Source organism: Castor canadensis, chromosome 9, assembly GCF_047511655.1.
Source record: "Castor canadensis chromosome 9, mCasCan1.hap1v2, whole genome shotgun sequence".
Classification (NCBI taxonomy): domain Eukaryota; kingdom Metazoa; phylum Chordata; class Mammalia; order Rodentia; family Castoridae; genus Castor; species Castor canadensis.
In genome coordinates this window covers 81,876,022-81,895,663 of record NC_133394.1, presented here as the reverse complement: position 1 = coordinate 81,895,663, position 19,642 = coordinate 81,876,022, and the positions used below count along the sequence as shown (strand labels likewise).

Here is a 19,642-nt window from a genome sequence, read left to right as displayed (position 1 = left end):
ATCATAAAAGCAATTTCATTCACGATAGCTACAATAAACTTAACCAACTGAAAGACCTCTACAATGAAAATTACAAAACACCAATGAGAGAAACTGAAGACACAAAAAGATGGTAAGACTTTTCATGTTCGTGAATTAAATGAATTAATATTGTTAAAATGCCCATAGTACTCAAAGTGATCTACGGATTCTATGCAATTCCCATTCAAATGTCAATGATATGTTTTAAAGAACTAGAAAAAATATCCCAAAATTTATATGGAAGCACAAAAGACCCCAAATAGCCAAAGCAATCTAAGGCAAAAAAGAGCAAAACTAAAGGAATCACAACACCTGATGACAAGACATGACAAAGCCATGGTAACTAAAATAGCATGGTATTGGCATACTAAAAGACACATATGGCATTGAGTGATGGCTTGTGCCTTTAGTCCCAGCTACTTAGGAGGCAGAGATTGAGAGGATCACCATTAAGGCTAGCCTAGGCAAAAAGTTACGGAGTCCTCATCTCAACACTTAAGCCAGGCTTGATAGTATATGCCTATGATCCTAGCTACATGGCTGGTGTTGGTAGGAGGAACACAGAGACCAACCCTAGTAAAAAGTAAGAGAACCTTATATGAAAAATAACACAAAAAGGGCTACAGGGATAGTTCAAGTGGTATAGCACTTACAAGTGTAAGCCCCTGAGTTGAAAAACTCAGTACCACCACAAAAATAAACACACACACACACACACACACACAGACCAATGGAATAGACCAGAGATCCCAGAAATAAACCCACACATCAATAGCCAACTAATTCTTAACAAAGCTGTCAAAAACACACACTGGAGAAAGGATAGTGCTGGGAAAACTGGATATTCATATACAGAAGACTGAAACTTGACTCCTATCTGCAAAATTCACTCAAAATAGATCAAAGGCCTAATTGTAAGACCTGAAATTCTGAAATTGCTAGAAGAAAACATGGAGTAAACACTTCCAAGACATTGATACAGGCAATGATTTTCTGGGCCCAAGAGCAACTTGACAAATTGGACTATATCAAACTAAAGAGCTTCTATAAAGCAAAGGAAACAACACAGGGAAGAGACAGGCCACAGAATGGGGGAGATATATGCCAACTATTCATATGACAGAGGGCTAATATCCATAACACATAAAGAACTCAAAAAACTTAACCAAAAACAAACGATCCAAAATGTTTTAAAATGGGCAAATGATCTGACTAGACACTTTTCAAAAGAAGAAATAAACCAGGCGCTCATGGCTCATGCCTGCAATCCTAGCTACTCAGGAGACAGATAAGGAGGACTGCAGTTCAAGGACAGTCTGGGCAAAAAGAAAGCAAGGCCCTGTCTCAAAAATACCCAACATACACACCAAAAAAAGGACTGGCGGAGTGACTCAAGTGGTAGAGTGTCTGCCTAGCAAGTGTGAAGCCCTGAGTTCATATCCTGGTACTTAAAAAAAAAAAAAGAAAGAAAGAAAAAAAGAAATATAGGTGACTAATAAATATATGAGAAACTGCTTACTATCATTAGCCATCAGAGAAATGCAAGTTAAAACTATAAGGAGATACCATCTCACCCCATTAGAAGGGCTATTAACAACAACAAAAATAGTAAATGCTGGCAAAGATGTACAGAGAAAAGGAACTCTCACACTGCTGATGGTTATGTAAATTAGTACAGTCATAAGAGAGGCTTCTTAAAACACTAAAAAGAGCTGGGCTCTCACAGCTCACGCCTGTAATTCTAGTTACTCAGGAGACTGAGATTGGGAGGATTGTGGTTCAAGGCCAGTGCAGGCAATAGGTTAGCAAGACCCCACCTCAACCAAAAGCTGGGCATGGTGGTGCATGCCTGTCATTCCAGCTGCAGCAGGAAGCCTAAAATAGGACGACTGGTAGGCCACCTGGGCAGAAAGTGATACCCTGTCTCCAAAATAAGCAAAATAAAAAAGGCTGGAGTTGTGACTCAAGCATTTGAGCTCTTGCATTGAAAGTGTAATGCCTAAGTTCAAACCTCAAAAAAGAGAAAGAACCAGCTGGGCATGGTGGTGCATGCCTGTAATCCCAGAATTTGGGGAGGCTGAGGCAGGAAGATCACAAATTCCAGGCCAGCCTGGGCTACAAAGTAAGACCCTGTGGGAAGGAGAAGAGGGGAAGAGAGGGGAGGAGAAGGAAGAAGGAAGGAGAGGGTAGGAGAGAGGTAGAGAGGGGAGGGAAGGGGAGAGGAGCCAGGTGTGGTGGTACATGTCTGTAGGTCTGTAATTCAAGCTATTCAGGAGGCTGAGGTAGGAAGATTAAAAGTTTAAGCTTGGGCAATTTAGCAATACCCAAAACAAAAAAAAAAAAAGGGGTGAGAGTATAGCTCAACAGCAGAGCACTGAAGAATAAAAAGAACAATAACAACCACACAATCAGTGGAAATTCCCTCCAGTGCAATACAAGATATAAAAAGGCACAGAACAGAAAGAAACTGTCCATTTTAGTGTTACTGGACATGTGAGATCTTCTGACTAAAATGACAGAAGAAATGAAATGGAGCCAAAGCCAGCATGAAGAGTCAGACACAGATTAATTAAAGGGAGGGAACATCACTGATTGAGAAATATCAGGCCGAAACCTGGACAAAGAAGCTAGGTCTTTATTCTTTTTGCACGGCACTAGGGATTGAACTCAGGGCCTTCTGCTTGTTAGGCAGGTGCTCTACCACATCAGCATGCCCGGATCCTTTTACTTTTAGTTTATTTTCAGATAGAATCTTGAGCTTTTCTGGGGCTAGCCTTGAACCATGATGATCCTCCAGAGTAGCTGGAATTACAGGCATGTGCCACTACCAAACCAGTTAAGGTATGCAGTTTGAATAGCTTATCTTCGCACTCAAGGCCCTCCTTGCTCTGGCTCTAGTCTAACTTTAGTCTTCCTCTGTTCATTTTTAACATAAAGTAGGGGGAAGGGAAAGAAGATGGAAATACTACTTAAACCATGCCCTTTGCCAGACATCTTACTTATGCTTTCTCATTTAAGTGTCACAATATTACAGATGGCCTAAACCTCCCTGACTTGCACAGGGTCACACAGCAAGAAAATGGTAGAAGCTAGAGTTTCAATCCAGTGATTAAGCCCATTCCTTTTCTACTATATCACAGCTTTCATTATTCAATTTTCCTCAAATGAATGTGCAAGTGCTCAAGATACTCCTGGTGAAGCAATAATGTCAAGGCCTAGCTTAAAAAATCCTTCTTGTCAGGTGCAGGTGGCTCACTGCAGGTGGCTCATGCCTCTAATCCTAGCTACTCACAAGGCAGAGATTGGGAGGATCGCAGTTCAAACCCAGCCTTGGACAAATAGTTCCCAAAACCCTATCTCAAAAAAAGCCATCATAAAAAAAAAAAAAAAGGACTGACAAGTGATTCAAGCAGCAAGACTGCCTTCCTACTCCTAGCAAGCCTGAGGCCTTAAGTTCAAACCCCAGTGCCACCTAAATAAATAAATACTCCTTCTTTTATGAAGCCTTCTCTAATTCTCCAAAAGACATGTGATCTCTCTGTTTTGTGAACCTCTGGATATCTCTGATTGTAACTTTCTTCCTTATATTTCTGTTTTAGGTTTACCTGATTAATACACTGTAAACGCTTTTAGGAGGCCAGCTAAGCCATGTACTCTACCGCTAAGCTACACAACCAGCCCCAGAAGAGAACAGTTTAACAACCTCTAAGTTTTTGTCTATAATTAGCTAGGGTCATGAGTGATTGGCTTAACATGATTTTTGTGGATAGGTGGTCTTCCCCTTAATATAAAAAACTGGATCAATTCTTCAGTACTGGTTAGTCTATTGAGTCTTCTTTCATCTAGTACTTTTGTTGACCCAAATTTTGTTCTAAGTGTCTAGGAGTCCTGATAGCAGGAACCATAAACCTACCTTTAAACTTTACTAAGTTTAAGTGCATAGAATTCAAAATAATCACATAGTTATCTCCCTTATCTCAAACTACTCCATCTTTGTCCAGTGAAAGACTTCATTTATTAGTGTTGCCCTAAATTTTCTTCTTTTGTCACATATCATTACGTGTTGCATTGCAGGTCCTGGGGATTCAAAAATGAGTATGACCTACTCAGAAGGCAGAGATCAGGAGGGCAGAGGTTCAAAGCCAGCCTGGGCAAAAAAGTTCACAAGACCCTATCTTGAAAATACCCAGCCCCAAAAAGGGCTGGTAGAGTGGCTCAAGCAGTAGAGTGTCTGCCTAGCAAGTGTGAGCCCCTGAGTTCAAACCCCAATACCACCACCACCAAAAAAATAAAAAAAATATGAACAGCAAAAAGCTAGAACTGGGGATGTAGCTCAGTGGTAGAGTGCTTGCCTAGCATAGTCAGGGCCTTTGGTTCAATACTCCCGAACCACAAAAAATGGAAAGAAAAGAAAAAGCCAAGTGCTTAATAGCAGTGCTATTCAAAGTAGATCTGGTTCACAAACTAGTTTTTTTTTAACAGGTCTACAATGAGTTAAATAAAAAGAGTGGAAACTTTAGAAACTTTTATTGTAAATTTATTCTTGAGAGAGTAATTGTATATCTTTTGAATTGAATAATAAAAATTGATTTGTATTACATATGACCTTTTTGATCTCATTTATGATATCTTTTATAAAAGTTTTGGTCCACAAACTGGTCTCTTCCAACAAAGTTTGAGAAATACTACTTTATGGCAGAAACCCATGACAGATAAGAATATGTTATACTTTCCCACTAAGACATGCACAAAGGAATGTGTATCTCACAGCAAGCAAATAAGCAACTGCATCAAAACTTGAAAAATGGTGTCGGGAGATTAAAAGAAAATCACCGAGGTAATGATAAAGCACTCTTAAGAATAGCTGTATCGTTGATCCTGCTGATGGACTAGGAGATTACACATTATGAAAAGACAAATGACTCAGATAAAAACTGCTTCAAGAGTCACATGCTAAAGCCAGGCATGATGGTTCAGGCCTGTAATTCCACTACTTGGGAGGCTGCAGCAGGAGAATCATGAGTTCAAGGACAACCTTGTCCACATAGTGAGAGCCTGGGCTCTTACTAGTGCCTGGCTAATGATAGCATGACTGCCTAACAAGCACAAGGCCTTAAGTTCAAACCCCAGTACCATCAAAAGAAAAAAAAAATAGTAAGACCCTGTCTCAAAAAAAAAAAAAAGTCAGATTCTAAATGTGAAGAAACTTAAGGCATAACTTACTTAATCCCACATACTTTCCTTTTTAAAAGATGTATATACAAAAGTAGTCTTAGTTTTTAAAAAACATACCTAAAATAAATTAAAAAAATTAATAAGACATGGCATAATAAATCCTTATCATGAAGGAGCTTGAGTCATCAAGTGGCTGCAAACAGAATACTGGTAAGTGGTCAAGGCAATGAGAGAGCTACATACAGGATGTTACGAGAACCTAAAATAAATGAACCTGAGTGGTCAAGACAACCAGTAACTAGATAGCTCAGGTTGAATGCCCTTAGTCTCCATTCTGCTATATCCAACTATAATTAAGTTGCATATGTTCCACTTACATTTTTCTCATGTTGTTGGCCTCGCTTCTCTAATCATACCACCTCAGCAACACCCCCTATCATTGGACACCTATTATTATAGCCTCTTCTCCCACTAATATATCCTTCTTACTGCTGCCTGCTATCATTTCCAAATTGAAATCTGATTACACCAACTCACTGCTTCAAAGCCTCCACCAAAATAATGGTAAATAGAAAAAAGCTAGATGCAACTACATAATACCTACATTTAAAATATGTTTATGTGATAGACAGTACAACTGCTGTTTTAGATCAATTCCAAAAACCTTTATTTATTATAGGGAACTCTACAGAGGAAGTTCAAAGTGGGCCACAGAACTTTAAAGTCTGTGTCATCCAAAATACATTTCCAAAGCTCTTCAAATTCTAAGAAGGAAAGAGAAATGACTAAATCTTCACTATTGTTATGGCTGCATTTCTGCTTTAACTAGGTTAAATATTCTTAAATATCATACATTTTAACATACTTTAAAATTGCTTGTCTAATGATCATATAGTACACTGGTTTATAGAATTTAAGGAGAGGTAGCATGGTATAGCAGAAATGACAGTAGTTAAGTGTCATGATAATTGTATTATTATTTCCAGCTGCATTAATGGGAAGTTGCCTAATTTTTTTAAGTCTGTTTCTTCATTCATAAAAGAGCAATCTTTTTCAGTAAAGGGCCAGACAGGCTTTAAGACCATACAGTCTCTGTTAAAACAATACCAGCCTGTTAAAACTACTCAATTATGCCATTATAGTAAGACAGTAGCCATAGATAATACATAAAAAAGGGGCACAGCTGCACTCCCATAAAACTTTATTTACAAAAAAGGTGCAAATCCTTATCTCAACCAGCAAAAACCCTTGTTCCTTCCTATTATTGCTTATACTCTCTCTACAACAAAATTAGAGATAAGGGCAAAATAGTTTCTGCTGGGTATTGGGGGGGGAGGGAGGGGGTGGAGTGGGTGGTAAGGGAGGGGGTGGGGGCAGGGGGGAGAAATGACCCAAGCCTTTTTTTTTTTTTTTTTTTCATTTTTCTTTTATTATTCATGTGTGCATACAAGGCTTGGTTCATTTCTCCCCCCTGCCCCCACCCCCTCCCTTACCACCCACTCCGCCCCCTCCCGCTCCCCCCCTCAATACCCAGCAGAAACTATTTTTGCCCTTATCTCTAATTTTGTTGTAGAGAGAGTAGAAGCAATAATAGGAAGGAACAAGGGGTTTTGCTGGTTGAGATAAGGATAGCTATACAGGGCATTGACTCACATTGATTTCCTGTGTGTGGGTGTTACCTTCTAGGTTAATTCTTTTTGATCTAACCTTTTCTCTAGTTCCTGGTCCCCTTTTCCTATTGGCCTCAGTTGCTTTAAGGTATCTGCTTTAGTTTCTCTGCGTTAAGGGCAACAAATGCTAGCTAGTTTTTTAGGTGTCTTACCTATCCTCACCCCTCCCTTGTGTGCTCTCGCTTTTATCATGTGCTCATAGTCCAATCCCCTTGTTGTGTTTGCCCTTGATCTAATGTCCACATATGAGGGAGAACATACGATTTTTGGTCTTTTGAGCCAGGCTAACCTCACTCAGAATGATGTTCTCCAATTCCATCCATTTACCAGCGAATGATAACATTTCGTTCTTCTTCATGGCTGCATAAAATTCCATTGTGTATAGATACCACATTTTCTTAATCCATTCGTCAGTGCTGGGACATCTTGGCTGTTTCCATAACTTGGCTATTGTGAATAGTGCCGCAATAAACATGGATGTGCAGGTGCCTCTGGAGTAACAGTCTTTTGGGTATATCCCCAAGAGTGGTATTGCTGGATCAAATGGTAGATCGATGTCCATCTTTTTAAGTAGCCTCCAAATTTTTTTCCAGAGTGGTTGTACTAGTCTACATTCCCACCAACAGTGTAAAAGGGTTCCTTTTTCCCCGCATCCTCGCCAACACCTGTTGTTGGTGGTGTTGCTGATGATGGCTATTCTAACAGGGGTGAGGTGGAATCTTAGTGTGGTTTTAATTTGCATTTCCTTTATTGCTAGAGATGGTGAGCATTTTTTCATGTGTTTTCTGGCCATTTGAATTTCTTCTTTTGAGAAAGTTCTGTTTAGTTCACATGCCCATTTCTTTATTGGTTCATTAGTTTTGGGAGAATTTAGTTTTTTAAGTTCCCTGTATATTCTGGTTATCAGTCCTTTGTCTGATGTATAATTGGCAAATATTTTCTCCCACTCTGTGGGTGTTCTCTTCGGTTTAGAGACCATTTCTTTTGATGAACAGAAGCTTTTTAGTTTTATGAGGTCCCATTTATCTATGCTATCTCTTAGTTGCTGTGCTGCTGGGGTTTCATTGAGAAAGTTTTTACCTATACCTACTAACTCCAGAGTATTTCCTACTCTTTCTTGTATCAACTTAAGAGTTTGGGGTCTGATATTAAGATCCTTGATCCATTTTGAGTTAATATTGGTATAGGGTGATATACATGGATCTAGTTTCAGTTTTTTGCAGACTGCTAACCAGTTTTCCCAGCAGTTTTTGTTGAAGAGGCTGCTATTTCTCCATCGTATATTTTTAGCTCCTTTGTCAAAGATAAGTTGCTCATAGTTGTGTGGCTTCATATCTGGATCCTCTATTCTGTTCCACTGGTCTTCATGTCTGTTTTTGTGCCAGTACCATGCTGTTTTTATTGTTATTGCTTTGTAATATAGTTTGAAGTCAGGTATTGTGATACCTCCTGCATTGTTCTTTTGACTGAGTATTGCCTTGGCTATTCGTGGCCTCTTGTGTTTCCATATAAATTTCACAGTAGATTTTTCAATCTCTTTAATGAATGTCATTGGAATTTTGATGGGAATTGCATTAAACATGTAGATTACTTTGGGGAGTATCGACATTTTTACTATGTTGATTCTACCAATCCATGAGCATGGGAGATCTCTCCACTTTCTATAGTCTTCCTCAATCTCTTTCTTCAGAAGTGTATAGTTTTCCTTGTAGAGGTCTTTTACATCTTTTGTTAGGTTTACACCTAGGTATTTGATTTTTTTTGAGGCTATTGTAAATGGAATTGTTTTCATACATTCTTTTTCCTTTTGCTCATTGTTAGTGTATAGAAATGCTAATGATTTTTCTATGTTGATTTTATATCCTGCTACTTTGCTATAGCTATTGATGATGTCTAGAAGCTTCTGAGTAGAGTTTTTTGGGTCTTTAAGGTATAGGATCATGTCGTCTGCAAATAGGGATATTTTGACAGTTTCTTTACCTATTTGTATTCCTTTTATTCCTTCTTCTTGCCTAATTGCTCTGGCTAGGAATTCCAGTACTATGTTGAATAGGAGTGGAGATAGTGGGCATCCTTGTCTGGTTCCTGATTTTAGAGGGAACGGTTTTAATTTTTCTCCGTTAAGTATAATGCTGGCTGTAGGTTTGTCATATATAGCTTTTATAATGTTGAGGAACTTTCCTTCTATTCCTAGTTTTCTTAGAGCTTTTATCATGAAATGATGTTGGATCTTATCAAAGGCTTTTTCTGCGTCTATTGAGATGATCAAGTGGTTTTTGTCTTTGCTTCTGTTAATGTGGTTTATTACGTTTATTGATTTTCGTATGTTGAACCACCCCTGCATCCCTGGGATGAAGCCTACCTGGTCTTGGTGGATAATCTTTTTGATGTGTTGCTGAATTCGGTTTGCCATTATTTTGTTGAGGATTTTTGCATCAATGTTCATTAAGGAGATTGGCCTATAGTTCTCCTTTTTGGAGGTGTCTTTGCCTGGTTTTGGGATAAGTGTAATAGTGGCTTCATAAAATGTGTTTGGCAGTTTTCCTTCCCTTTCTATTTCATGGAACAGTTTAAGGAGGGTTGGTATCAGTTCTTCTTTAAAGGTCTGATAGAATTCAGCAGAGAATCCATCAGGTCCTGGACTTTTCTTTTTGGGGAGACTCTTGATTGCTGCTTCAATTTCATTTTGTGTTATAGGTCTATTCAGGTGATTAATTTCCTCTTGGTTCAGTTTTGGATGATCATATGTATCTAGAAATCTGTCCATTTCTTTTAGATTTTCAAATTTATTTGAATATAGGTTCTCAAAGTAGTCTCTGATGATTTCCTGGACTTCCATGGTGTTTGTTGTTATCTCCCCTTTTGCATTCCTGATTCTACTAATTTGTGACCCAAGCCTTGTATGCACATATGAATAATAAAAGACAAAGGAATAAATAAATAAATAAATAAAAATTAAAAAAAAAAAGGTGCAAGTTGGGTTTTACCTGTAGGCTGAAGTTTGTTGACCCTGGGTATAGGTCATCATTTCCTTCTAGTTCTAAACTATGGGGATACTCTTTTTCCTATTTAAAATTACAAAAGCTGCTCCCCTGTATATTTTTTAGAAAAATGTGTCTAACACAAGGCACGTAAGCTAGTGGTTTATATAGCAGAGATCTTAGAGCAAGACTATTTGTTATTTCCTATTAGCTATAGGTACATCTCTTAAATTACTCCAAACTACAACTTTTTTTTAAAGTTTCTGTGAAGGTTAAGTAATACATGTAATGTTTACTGTATGTAGTATATAGTAAACATTTATAAGTAGATGTTATTATTCTTAAGAATTATCCTGAGTCCTTGAAAAGAAACACAATGCTCCAAGATTTTTTTCCAGCAAAAAAATAAACTATTTTATAATGATCTACATTAGCATGCAAATTATCAGTAACCCTCAAGAGCAGAAGATGAGGACCATCTATATCACTGTCTTCCTTTTTAAAAATTTGACAACAGTCAGCATTACTAATGTGTCTACTATCAATTTACTGATTGTATGACTTTCGTTGTTACATAACTTTTCATTAAATTCAGTTTTGATTCAGTTTCTTCACCTGTAAAGACAAGGAAAATAGCAATACCACATTTATGATAAGGCTTAAATGAGTTAATTGCCTGACACATAAGCTACATACATAAGTAAACTGATATAATGACTTACTTTACATGTATTCATTTCAATCCTGAGGACAACTAAAAAAGTATTAGTCTTATTTTTATTTAATTTTATTTACTATGGTAGGTAAAGAGGCTCAGAGAAGGTAGAAACATACCCAAGGTGTTTTAGCTATAAAGTGGTAATGCCCAGATGTCAACATAGGTCTGCCTGACTCCAAAATCCAAGTCTTACCAGTAGGCCAAAGACCCCAGTAATTTTAACTCTGTGTAGAAGTGCCTATATATAAATGTCTTAGAGAGGACTAAATAGTAGTATTAATAATATTCTCCCTACATAGGAAATGTTTTAGAATTTCTTTTTAAGTTCAAGAGGAAAAGAATACCCATAAAAACCATAATCTTCTGAAAATAATGGTATTCACGTAGGGAAAAATTTTTTTCTGAAATTATTATCCTGTGTTTTCCATGTGCCATCAATTTAATTCAAACTTGCAATATCAAAATAAATTAAGCAACCTCTGCATCAAAATAAAGACAGTATAACAGTACAGTGACTATGCTTTTATACATGAATTATTCTACAAATGCTAGCATTCACCTCTAATTGAACTTTGAGGTCTGTATAAACCCCTATTTTCATAAAAAGCAAGTCTAGAGAGTCACAACTGTACTAAATTATTCTATAAATTCCCAGGTACTGATTTTGAACCTTGAACTTTGAAAAACAGTTAGATTTCAAATGAAAATACTGACCAACATCAAAAGGGAAAAAAGATCTCAAAGAAAAAGGTGACATTGCTGCAATGAGACTCATTCATAAGTTTGTATAGCTTCACTTGATCCACCTCATGCTCCTCTCCAAGCCTTGGGAATGCTACTCGTAACTGATCCAGAAATAGTAATGCCTTCACATTGTAATCGTAAAACCTTATAGCCCAGCAAACGATCACTACACAAGGAAAATAGGGCAGTTAGACACAGCTTACTTGCAAACTCTATTATAAGAATGAATTTAAACGTAGACCTATAGCTTAACTCTGAGTTCCAAAGATACAAATAAGATTCATTTCAAATGTTACGAATTAAAATCACAAATTATAATCTAACAATAGACATACAAATAAATTATAAATTTCTCAAAAACATATATATCTGTATTCTTTCCAAACCAGCAATACTGTAAGTCAAAATAATCATGAGTTAGGACTTAATACATCTTTACACTCTGACATACAAGAAATATTATACAAAGACATGCTACATAAATATCTACTTTGAAAGATAAAATACTTACTTTTCTTTAGCATTTGGTATTTAGTAGAGAAGAAGAATGTCCAAATTTTAGAGTAAACCAAATTATATTTATAATTTTAAATAATTGTCAAACATGCTGGCTTTAATAAAGTACTCTCCCATCTATTCTAGTGCCCATCAAAGCTGTCAGGCAACAGAAAAATAGACAGTATCTGCTCAATGACAATGGACCCATCAGTGATATCACCTCCAGAAGAAGACACTTTATCATAAATATCAACTTGTACTTCTGGAAGAAAAATAGGCACTCTACTTCAAAAATTACTTGTTCTCTTTTCTGTCCTCCAAAAACTAATTTTAAAAATAATCTGCAAAATTTCTAGTAAAGAAACCTGCCTGGGTAACTGAAGCTAGTTTTCTTAGGACCCTTAGGAGGTACGACTGGGGATGTAGCTTAGTGGCAGAGCATTTGCCTAGCATGTGCAAGGGTCTGGGTTCAAAACTCAACACTTTCCCTTTAAAAAAAAAACACTTTGCCAGGAATGGTGATCATACCTGTAATCCCAGCTACTTAAGAAGGCTGAAGAAGGAAGATCTCAAGTTTGAAGCCAGCCTGGGCTACGTAGAGGAAAGAAATAAAAGAAGGAAGGGTGGGAGAAGGGAGGGAGGAGGAAGGCAAGAAGAAAAGGAGAGGAGGGTCACGAACCTCTTTTTTAAATCTGTTGAAGCCAGAAGATACAAAATGCACACAGAATTCATAGACTCTTGGAAGACATTTTGTCACACCAACAAATACAGGTTAAGAATCAGAGAGGCAGTAAATAATTTCCCATGGTCTCTCCAACGCTCTTTCATAAGTCTATCTCTGATTTAGGAACCAACTAAATCATTAATAACCAACCAAATAATATACTTTCCACTTGAAATTAGCCAAAAGGCCGGGGAGCAATCAAATAATACACTGTTTATACAACTAATCCTTTAAAAAGAAAAAAGTTAACAGCATTTGCACCAGGAGTATCCATCAAATTGTACTGGTGGTATCTTAAAATATAGCATGTGACTCATGCTACCTATAAATATTATAGTACATTATGGTATATAACATGCTTCCACATAAGTAAAACTAATCCTTACAACAATTCTAGGAAAACAGAAGCATAATATATTATTTTTATCTCTCTTACATAGCTAAGGAAACAGAGGTTCAGATAACAACTTGCCATGGTCACACAAACATGAATGGAGAGCTAGGATTCTAATCCAGAACTAAGTTGAGTACATTATCAGTCCTTATTATATATTAATACTTCCACCAAAGCACCTCAGAACAGAGAAAACAAACAGACATTAACTATAACAAAAGCCTAGTGGACCATATTTTATTGCAGACTTATCTTGACATCAGTAAACAGAACTTAATGTGTTTAAAATATTCAATTTCCTCTTGCTTCATTTGCTAATATAAAACATTTTTTCAGAAAAGAGTAGGTATGGTTATGCTAATGAGTTTAACACTGAAAAACATGACATTTTGATATTCTATGAAATATTTCTTCTCATTCATCTTTTTAGTTGTTAATATACAAAATTAAATGATTCTTTGCTGAGGATTTGAATATAAGAACTTAAGCATACAATTTAAAACATGAAAGCTATCTGAAACTAATTTTTAGGATGCTCAAAATATTCTTGTGTGTGTGCAGGCATGTCCTTATGTGTATGTGTAGGATGGAGCCCATGGCCTCTGGCTTGCTTTACCACTGGGCTACATCTCCAGCCTCTTTAACCTCTTTTTAAGTGACAACACATTCTGGTTCTCTACTGCTCTCAAAAGTTCTTTGTAAAACAAAGGGGTCATTTGTCAAATCCCAAGAATGTACAATACCTGGAGTGAGCCCTAATGCAAACTATGGATTTTGGGTGATAATGTCACTACCAGTAACAATTTTAACAAATGGATCACTCTGGTGAGGGATCTTGACAGTAGGAAAGTTGTGTTTCTGTGAGGCCAGGATTATATGCGAAATTATTATACCTTCTGCTCAATTTTGTTGTGAACTTACAACTACTCTAAAAATAATATCTATTTTTAAAGAGGGTGGGGCCAAAATTTATCCACTCCACTTTCTTCTTAAAGGGAAAACATTGTTTGTTTTTAAATTACTCTCACTGACTGTGAATTGGGTTTCCTGTGGGGATATAGAATTTGCAATTATTACAGAATATATAATTTTAAAAAGCAATAACAGTAATCTTATTAAATGTTAAAAGAATTAGTGGCTTTATGTAAAAATGAGGGCTGGGGATGTAGTTCAGGGGTAGAGCACTTGCCCAGTATGCACAAAGGCCTGATTTCAATCTCCCAAACTGCTGTGTACATATGCACACACACAGAAAAATAATGATAAAGCTAACTGGATACAATTCAATAGAGTATCTTTAGACATTTATTTTTATATCTATGCTTATACTATTTGGTATATAAAAGGCAATGTATAAAGTCACTAAAAGTTTTAAGTGGGTCAGTCATTTTGACTGAGGAACGAAAGGTGCCAGGAGGAAGTAGGAGGAAAAGCAACAGCCAATGCCAAAGCCATCTCTAAGCAGCTTTCCAGGCGCCAGCAATATTAACACTGGTGCACTGGTTACCCAAGTGCACTCACCCTCTAGTAGGGCCAGGACATGAGGGAGATGGAGGAAGGCGGGTTTTCTCGTGGAGAGATAAGAACAAGAATCCAACAACTGTCAACTTACGTAAGAGAGGGAAAAAAATGCACTCTGCAGATAAAATACTGTCAATCCAGGTTCTGAGACCCTTTCCCAAAGTATCTACTCTCTCCAACTGGTAACAGAAGCCGAACGCAAAAAGCAACAAAGAAAGGTGTGCAATTAAAACAGACGACAAGGAATACTGAAAAACCTTTCTACGAAAACCATGAAACACTGCCAAGAGGGAAAAATACAACAAGGTTTCCCAAACCTGAGCGCCCCAACGCTAGGACTGTGCAAGGCCAGCGAAGGACCAGGCACCGGCTGGAAAGCACAAACTATATGCTGACAACTCGCTCCCCCTAACCCAAGAAACCAGCAAGCCCAGCGGAGAGCTGAGGGAAGGAGCAAAGCGCTGTCACCGCGGCACTAAAACGACTCCACCGAACGATCGACTGCAGCTTCTGGTGTCACACCGGGCGACACTTGCTCACAGTGACTCCGCGCCACAGAAGATACCCCATCTCGGCCAGAGAGCCCCGGTGGCGGGCGGGTGGCGGGTGCGGGCCGGGCGACCGCCCCGGGGCTGTGGAAGCCCCCGCAGGCAGCCGATCCCGGGGGCGTCCGGCAGCCGTTCCTGGCCTCGAACCCACGACATCAACACAGCCGCTGTAGCCTGAGCCCGTGGAGCACCTGCCCGCCCCTCTCTCCCTTAAAGCCTACAAGGAGCGAGCCACCCGCGAGGATGACAGAGCCGGGGCTCGCGTCCCCTCCGAGAACGCACCCGTTCTCCCGCCAACGGGGGCGACCCGGCGACGCCGCGGAGCGAGGGGGCGCGAGCTCCGGCTGCCGGGCCCCAGCGCTCTGAGCTGCGGAGTTTTGGCTGCGACTCGCGGGCTCGAGTTTCGGGGCGGCGTGACGACTCGGACTGGGCTCGGTACGAGCCCACAGCCCGCACAAAGAAAGAGGGGTGTGAGCGGAGCCGAGCGTCGGTTACCTTGATCCTCCACTTGGTTCCTGCCAGCGTCGCCAAGGCTCCGGAGCCCGGACGCCTCCCCGCCGCCCCCAGCGGCGCAACACTAGCTGGCTCCGACACCCGACGGACGCGCGCCCTCGTGCGCGGCCCCGCCGAGACCCGGCCGGCGCCTGGCGTCCTCAGGTCCCGGCCCCTAAAAGCCCCGACCTCGGGGGGCGGGGCCAGGCAAGAAGACCGCGTCGCCACGCACAGCACTCTGGGAATTGTAGTTTTCGACTCCCTCTGTCCCGGGTCCGCCCCCACCCCCACGCGTCCACCGGGGACGACTGCGGTGATCTTCAGGGGTTCCTGCGCGGTTACTGAGCGGAGTAAAGGCCCACCAGCGCCTAGCGAACGTCCCCAGGACAGACGTGCAGACAGGACCCTGTATAAGTACCTCTGAGGTTGTCCATGGCTTCACTTCCGTGCGGCTGCTAAACTGAGTCTCTCTGTAAATCCATCAAATCTCTTGCGCCTTCTGACTCAGTTCTTAGCATTGATGTCCAAAAAAGTGAAAAAGAAAGCCTCGCTATTTCTGTTTCTATCTCACTTTCACCACAGGCTCTACAAGAGATACACAAAAGAGTCTGTGTTTGTAAACACATACCCACAGTTTATAAACCTCAGGAAGCAGTTGATTGAACTAAGTTGTCACAGCTAAAAACCATTACAAGTAACAAGTAAAAATGTTGAAATAAAGCAGCTTTTCAATAAAGTGAAATGCGAGGGGGGGGGGCGTTGATCAAGAGAGCAAAGAAACAATGTTTTAGGATATGTTTTAGGATATTTCCCTGAAAGTATCTTTTACCACAGCCACTTCAAGCTTTCACGGTCCTAAAAACTTTTATAAGAAATTTAATTTTAGGCTGTGCATTGGGTTCAGACCTGTAATCCTAACTACTCGGGAGCGTGAGGCAAGTAAATTGCAAATTGGACACCAGCCTAGGCAATTTAGTTTGACAGTAGCTCAGAGTTTTAACAGGAGGGCTGGTAATGTAGCTCAGTGGTAGAGTGCTTGCCTAGCATGCAGGAGGCCCTGGGTTAAATCCCCAGTACCACCCCCCAACCCCCCCCCCCACAAATTAACCCTATAATATTTAGGAATATTAACACATGAGTTTGTGTTGATTCTTCTAGAAACATATATATGAGTATATCATATATCCACATATACAAACGTGTCTTATTTTTACATAGAAATAAATAATTCTTCTGTTTTCTTTTTATCAGTGTATATGAATCATACAAAGGTTTTCACCGTGGTATTTACATACATGCATACACTGTACTTTGATCAGAATAACCCCCTCTATTACTCTTTCCCCCATTGCTCCCGCCCCTTAATTTTTAAACAGCTTTTAGTTGGGCTCATTCCATTTTTATAAATAGACAAAAAGCACTTCAAAATTATTCATCACCCATTATTCTCTTGCCCTCTGCCCCATTCTGCTCATTCTCCTTAAACAGCCCCATATTTACATTCTTGTTTTATAGAGCAGGTAATGTAGATTCTGTGTGTGAGAGAAAATGTGAAATATTTATATTTCTGAACCTGGCTTATGCTACTTAACACGATAATCACAGTTCCATCCATTTTCTTGCAAATGGCATAATTCCATTCTTTCCTATGGCTGAATAAAACTCCATTGTGTATGTATACCACATTTTCTTTATGCATTCATTAGTTGAAGGGCATCTAGACTCATTCCATAGCTTAGCTACTGTGAACAGAGCTGCAATAAACATGGGTGTGCAAGTGTCTCCATTGTACACTGACTTACATTCCTTTGGATATATGCCCAAGAGCAGAATTGCTGGATCATATGGTAGTTCTATTTTTAGGTTTTTGAGGAACCTTTCATACTGATTTCCATAGTGACTGCACTAATTTGCATTCCCACCAACAATGTGTAAGTGTTCCTTTTTCCCTGTATCCTTGCCAGCATTTGTTGATGATGGCAATTCTAACTAGAGTGAGATGGAGTCTGTGTCATTTGACTTGCATTTCCTTCATGGCTAGGGATGCTGAGCATTTCTTCATGTATTTATTGGCCATTTGTACTTCTTTTGAGAAATGTCTGTTCAGTTCATTTGCCCATTTATGAATTGGGTTATTGGTTCTTTTGCAGCCAGTTCTTTTGTTTTGTTTGCGGTACTGGGGTTTGAACTCAGGACCTACACCTTGAGCCACTTCACCAGCCCTTTGTTTTGATGGGATTTTTCAAGATAGGGTCTCAAAAAATTTGCTGGGACAGGCTTTAAACTGCAATTCCCCAGTCTCTGCCTCCTGAGTAGCTAGGATTACAGGCATGAGCCACCAGGTCCCAGATCGAGCTGAGGGTTTTTTTTAGCTTTTTATATATTCTAGTTATTAATCCCTTGTCAGATGAATAACTGGCAAAAATTTTCTCCCATTCTGTAGGCTGTCTCTTGAGAGCTTGTTTGGAGGTTCTAGTAGGGGAGTACAGCTACTTGTATACCCTTGACCTTAGAATGGTCCTCCTCTATCAGGGATGGTCGTCCTCTTCCACCAAGCACGCAGCTTCGGGAGGGACACACATGGAGTGGTGAGGGAGGAAGGGGACACCCGCCTAGCTAGCCAGATCAGCAGAATCAACCCTGGCGATCAATGGGGTGACAGATGTCACAGCCAGATCGCCCTCACATCCTAGGCTGTATCTTCATTCTAATGACTGTTTCTTTAGCTGTGCCAAAGCATTTTGTTGATGCAATTCCTTTTGTCAATCCTTGCTCTTATTTCCTGAGCTGTTCAAGAAGTTGTTTACCTATGCCTATATCTTCCAGTTTTCCTTTAGTAGTTTAAACGTTTCAGGTCTTACATAAGTTCTTTCACTTTGAATTTATTTTAGTAATAGAGCAAGACACAGGGATTTAGTTTCAGTCTTCTACATGTGGATATCCAGTTTTCCCAACATCATTTGTTGAAGAGGCTATCTTTTCATCAACATATGTTTTGGGCCTTTGTTGAAAATCAGATGACTGTTGCTGTGTGGGTTTATAGCAGGGTCTTCTATTGTATTCCATTGGTCTGTGTGTCTGTTGTTATGATAATGTTTTTCTGTTTTTGCAACTATGGCTTTGTAGTATAGTTTGAAGTCAGGTATTTTGATACTTCCAGCATTGTTCCTTTTTGCTCAGGATTACCTTGGCTATTTGGGGGTCTTTTGTATTCCCATAAGAATTCTAGGATTCATTTTTCTATTTCTTTTTTTTTAAATTATTCATTTATTCACATGTGCATACATTGTTTGGGTCATTTCTCCCCATTTTTCTGTTTCTGTGATTAATGTTATCGAAAACAATCTGTATATTGCTTTTGGTAGTATAGTAATTTTTCACAATATTGATTTTGCCCATCCATGAACATGGGAGGTCTTTCCATCTTCTTGTGTCTTCTTTAATTTCTTTCTTCAGTGTTTCATGATTTTCATTTCTTTCACTTCCTTAGTTAAGTTTATTCCTAGTATTTTTTTTTCTTTGCAGCTATTGTGAGTGGAATTGTTTTCCTGATTTCTTTCTTGGCCTGTTCATTGTTGGTGTATAGAAAAACTATTGATTTTTGTATGTTGATTTGATATCCTGATATTTGCTGAAAGTGTTTATGAGAGCTATGAGTTATTGATAGAATCTTTTTTTCCTGCACTTCTGTGTGTGTGTTTGGGTGTGGGTGTGGTACTATGGTGTGAACTTAGGACTTTGTGCTTGCTAGGCAGGCTCTCTACTGCTTGAGCCATACTTCCAGCCCTTATGAAATCTTTAAGGTTTTAGATACAAGATCATATCACCTGCTAAAAAGAATAATTTCACTTTTTCCTTTCCTATTTGTATTCCTTTTATTTCTTTCTCTTGCCTTATTTCTCTAGCTAAGAATTCAAGTACTATATGGAATAAGAGTGGAAGAGTGGATACCCATGTCTTATTTCTGACTTTAGAGGAAATGGTTTCAGTTTCTCTGCTTAGCATGATGTTGGCCATAGGTTTGTCATATACAACCTTTGTTATGTTGACGTACATTCCTACTATTCCTAGTTTTTCAGAGTTTTTATCATGAAAGGATGTGATTTTTCTCATTGACCCTGTTTATGTGAGGTATTACATTTATTGATTTGCATAT

General features: G+C 39.1%; 1 protein-coding gene and 1 non-coding gene across 6 annotated transcripts in view; one reads left to right on the top strand and one right to left on the bottom strand.

The window, feature by feature from the left end:
- Positions 1 to 15,927, bottom strand: part of Klhl8 (kelch like family member 8) — a 56,676-nt gene extending 40,749 nt beyond the window's left edge. For 3 of the 5 annotated variants that reach the window (XM_020184040.2, XM_074041800.1, XM_074041801.1), the window contains exon 1: positions 15,490 to 15,654. The gene's annotated coding sequence lies outside the window, so the exon portion shown is untranslated. Of the gene's footprint in view, positions 1 to 15,276; positions 15,403 to 15,489; positions 15,655 to 15,904 lie in introns of those variants that run through there. The other 2 variants (XM_074041797.1, XM_074041799.1) reach the window with 2 other exon arrangements.
- Positions 15,928 to 16,496: 569 nt separating this feature from the next.
- On the top strand, positions 16,497 to 16,568 carry Trnaa-agc (transfer RNA alanine (anticodon AGC)). Its single transcript has one exon. It is a non-coding gene; the product is annotated as a tRNA-Ala (tRNA).
- The last annotated feature ends 3,074 nt before the right edge of the window (positions 16,569 to 19,642 follow it).